Genomic DNA, 5,129 nt, shown 5'->3' on the forward strand with positions numbered 1-5,129 from the left:
TTTTTCCCAAAGCAAATTTTTGACTCAGGGTACAGGTTTCAAGGTGGAAATACCCACAGAGTAAAGCATTACATTTTAAGTAGTGTTTCCCCAAAGAACATTGAAAAGTTGGATATGTCAGTTAGCATGGGTGAATCTTTCTATAATATATACATAGATTGAAGCATGTCATTGTACCCCATAAATATATTTAATTATGTGTCAACCAAAAATAAATTAAAAAATAAAATTAAAATATATTTTACAGTCTAGTATTGATTGCAGCATTTTTAAAAGACAAACAATAGTATACAATATGGCTCAGTGAAGTTATATAAAACTAATTTAAAAATATACAACTTTTTCCTACCATTTTTTTGTTTAGATTATAAAAGAAAAACAAAACAACATTTTTTAACTCAGTATCTACTTTGTACATGATTTAAGCACTATGTACTAGCAATTTTGAGAAATAATTGAGATTTAAAATAGTAAAAATATAAAAATTCTATGGCAGCTAATTCTATTTGCTAGACTGTTACTTGTCAACAATAACACATATCCTTTTGACAAGTAAAGAATTTTGAATATCAAATATTTATCATAGTTTTGTAAATGCTAAAATATTTCAATTTCTTATTTTATGTAGCATAATTTATATCTTTCTTCTCATTTTAATATGATTGACAAAATTCTATTGGATACATCAGAGGTATGGCACTTCATCTTATCATCTCTAAAAGATCATGTATTCTTTTATTTTGTTGGATGTGTTGTTAGATTTTTAATAGATGCTGCATCACTCCATCTGTATAATGGATAACAGATGAAAGGCAATAATTCAAGAAAGGGTAAGCAGCTTCACCACCCAAGCGTTTGTTATTTTTTTCTTCTGATTTCTGTTTTCTCATCCACATTAGCCTGTTGCTTTCAGAATGGGCTTTGCCTTCCTATTTTATGCTGGTTAGGATACCAGTCTGTCAGCTTGCCTCAGTAGTGTAATAAGGGTCCCTAACTTAGCGAGGAACCTGGACCAGTCTTCTTTGATTTCAGCTTCATCCCAAGGCCCATGAATATTTTCTTTAAAAAGCTGCAGGGGAATGAGGTAGAAAAGGCAGTGACAGGAGCTGGAAACCAGCAGAAGAGCCGAGAGTATGGCTCCCACAGCATAATGGACAGCAGATCGGGATGCTGAAAACGCAAAAAGAGTGTGATCCTTATATAGCTGCAGGGGGTATAGGCCTTCAGTTTCTTCTTTAACATGGGCTACAGTGAAAAAATCTAGATGGCAAGTGTCACCATGACAAAAGCCTGCAAGGATTGGGGAAGATGTGAGGCCAGGCAGACAGAAGCAAAGATGGCCATGTTCAAGGACAGTGTGCTGGATGCGTGTGGCATTGACTCATAGTCAAAGAAGATGAGGTGGCTGTCCCAACAGCATGAAGACTGGTATAGATGGTGTCAGTGCTAACGGATTCTGTCAGGGTCTTCCGCACTGGTGAAAAACTGTTAAGTAAATGTAATGTAAAGAGTAAAACACTAGGGTACTCCTCGGGTCAGCCCACTGGATCCGCCAGCTCTTCCTCCGCCCTTCACCTCCATTAGAAAGGTCAAACAAAAGGTAACCCATTATTGAAGATGCCAGGCCAGTTCCAAAAAGCCAGTGGGGGACTAGAAGACCCTCATCCATATACCACCAAATGGGAAAATAGAGATGCTACACAACTCTTGCATCACCACACTGGACTCAAATACCACAGTCCAATATTGGTATTTTCAGGCATAGATGTTTTTCTGGAGCTCTTCCAGGAACCGCTGGTCCACATAGTTATCAGGAAGGGCTGCTGCTCATACAAGACCTTCTGACACTTGGCCTCCTTGGTGGTAGTTGCAGGTTGAACACACATTATCTTATCCTCTCCCTTAAACTCAGGTTAGTTCAATCTCCCTCAAAGAAGTCCATGTGACTCATGTTCTTATGAAACTTTGAAATAAGACTTCTCTGGAAATCCCATGCTGTTATCTACCGACCTTTCCTTGTTTTCAAATGTAGCAACCCAGGCTAGTCCCACAATAGATGCCTTTGTTCTCTGAGACAGGACAACACAGCCAAATTCCTGTCCATGAGTTGCTAGGGGTGCACAGCCAGCTTGGGTGGCAGCCCACCTAAGACCATATATTCTTGATTTAGTTGTTTGTCCTATAAAATGCACTTTATTTAGTCTTCCCATGAATCCTATGCACTTCACCAAAGGATCAATATCGATTCTGTATATATGGTTTTAATATGGTAAACATAGATAATCTGTTATTAATTATCAGTATAAACAGTCATTTTAATAGCTGGTAGGTAGATAGAATACAAAAATGTAGAAAAAATTTCAAATGATTTAGTTTTCTACTAATTTGGGAGTTATAAGGAGTCATAAGTTTATATGAATTATAATGTTATGCACATCTGAGAAAGAAAGAATGAAAACATTTTGGAAAGCAGCATGAAAGATGATTACTCCATCTTCAAAAAAATATTGATTTTGAGAAACCTGTGGAACTGAAAATGTGGAGTTTAGAACGAGCATATTAGAAATTCATATCTGAGGGTATCAGTTTGGAGTGAGAAGATCACAGGTGTCACTTCAGACAAAGGCTTGGATTAAGTTAAAAGAAAAGTCTGTTTAGAATGATGACAATGGAAAGCAAATAGGGTAAAAACCAACATTTCTGCATGACCGGAAGAAGACAATTATGAGAAGTAAAAGGCTATGAGAGAAAAGGAGAAGAGGAGAAGACTGCTCTGGAAAGGAACCATTGATAATGGCAAATACCAGAGTCAGGAAATTCGAGAAGAAAAATGAAATTTTTCATTGATTCATTAACTAAATAATTTGTTATGACTGACTCTGTTCAGAGTAGTCTTAATAGACAACAAGGATAGAAACCGTCTATGAGATGAACATTAAATGGGAGAATAACTATGTGAATTGTTAAGCACAGACCTTAATTTCAAGGAGCTCAGCTCTTAAGAATGGGAGAGTTGATAGGACAATAGCTTACGAAGAACTTGGGGTTAAGAGCTCTTAATAAAATAAGAAGTGAAATATAAAAGCATATGAAGTTTTCAAAGGAAATTTTGAAGATTTTTTGGAAGCCTATTTGAGTGTGTGCTTTCAATAAGAGTAAGAAAAACATATCGCTATGTTGGAAGTAAAGGAAAAAAATAGTATTTTAGAAAATGGAGTACAGAGTTGTTATGTTTTTCTTTAAGTCTTCGTTATTTAAGAAAACTAAAAGACAAGACCATCTAATGAAAGTGAAAAGAAATGTGGAAGGTGCTATGAGATTACTGTGTCCCCTAAAATTCATGTTAGAATGCTCATCCCCAGACTCCCAGGGTATGACCTTATTTGGAGATAAGCTCTTTACATAGAAAAATTAAGTTAAAATGCTGCAATTAGGTTCCATGTATATAACTGATGTCTTATTTAAAAAGAAAAAAGCGGTGGGATGGATTTGGACACAGAAACAACATGGAGGGAAGGGGGTATGAAGAGACTGATGAAGATAAACCAAGAAGCGAGGCTTGGAACAGATTCTTCACTTACAGACATCAGAAGGAACCAACCGTGACAAGGATGCATGCATTTGGGGTTGGGGGCTTTCAGAATTGTAGATATTATTTTTTATTGTTTAAGTAACCCTGTTTGGGTCACTCCATTTATGGCATTTTATAGCAAACTAGAGATTTAAGGTATATAGGTAAAGAGCAAAATAAATCAAATGAATTTGTTTAATTTATGTGGATATCCAAAGCTTTTTCTTTTCCCCAAAGGCTAAAATTTATGCTGTGGTATATGGATCATTGCTCCAATATTTTATTTTATTTTATTTATGAATATATCACCTAATGAATATGTGTTCCTTGAATTTATGTAATGGCAGCAAACATTAAAATGATGTATACTGAACTGGAAAAAAAAAAGAGACTGGGCAAATAGTCTGGCTCTATCACTCAATGTCTAACCAATAACTGAATAAATAAAAATATTTTCCTCACAAATTAACTGGATATAATTATACCTGCCTATTCACTTTATCTGTCATAACAGTAATGAAAAAATGACATATTTGTCTTAACTAAGCAAAATACAAACTTGTAACAAACATTAACTGTTAACATTTTTCTTAAAAATTATAAGTATTAAACTAAGAAAATGGAACTTGGCATATAACACAGACATAAATTGCAAGTAATGTTGCAAGCATTTATATTATTTAAAAGGCACAGGTTTTAAAATTTTTGGTTTATCTTCCTATTAATTCCATTTAAATGGCCATATACAGAAAATAAAATTCATTTAAATTCTGTACAATCTTAAAACAGGGAGCATCTGTCAGCATAATAGATCCTTTAGCCTCCTGCTGGGCAAACTCAGCTAGTAGACATTTTAAAATTGACTGAGTTTGAGAAGAAGCAATTTTTCATACAAAAGCTGGCAGTTAAGGAGGAAAAATGTTGTTATCCTAATTAGATTGGATTTGGCCACTGGGATCTTTTCTATTCACTACAATAAATTTAGAAATCTTTTGTAAATTTATACCACTCAGGATTTTCATAGTTACCTGATAAGTTGCCTAACTCTGCTGTTGCTGCTGAGTCTGCTCTTTGCTTTTTGAATAGTTTTTTGCACTTTCCCTGGTGGGCTCCTGAAGAAGGTAGAGGGATTTGGGTTTATTTAGCAGCTGGTTGTCTCCTGCTAACGGCTGACCAATGGACACCCCTTGAACATACTATTTGCTTTGCCTTTCTCTTAATTCATCCCGCTTATTCGAAGACTTGTTTTGTTGTTTCAGACTGTCAGGCACATAACACATGCTCAAAGAGTTACAATTAGCATCCATTATAATATTATGCCAATTGCTTATTCTTGGCTCACATTTTTTAAAGCAACTGGAATAATGTGTTGCAAACACTGATTGTATTTTAGCAATCAAACATTATATTGTGATTAAATTATTACCATCCCCTAAATTAATATTCATTTTCATACTTGCAGTGAGAATAATACTTGAATATATTCTTAATTTAGTAATAATAACGACTTAATTTTCCTTAAACTACAGATTCAGACACACACACACTCATGCACATA

The 5,129-nt window shown here is 34.8% G+C and overlaps 1 pseudogene across 1 annotated transcript; it reads right to left on the reverse strand.

The window, feature by feature from the left end:
• Positions 1–943: 943 nt before the first annotated feature.
• LOC306658165 (phosphatidylinositol N-acetylglucosaminyltransferase subunit C-like) lies at positions 944–1,886 on the reverse strand (annotated as a pseudogene). The gene has a single exon. The product of its transcript is annotated as a phosphatidylinositol N-acetylglucosaminyltransferase subunit C-like (transcript).
• Between the last annotated feature and the right edge of the window lie 3,243 nt (positions 1,887–5,129).

Source organism: Sciurus vulgaris (assembly GCF_902686455.1).
Source record: "Sciurus vulgaris genome assembly, chromosome: 3".
Lineage (NCBI taxonomy): Eukaryota > Metazoa > Chordata > Mammalia > Rodentia > Sciuridae > Sciurus > Sciurus vulgaris.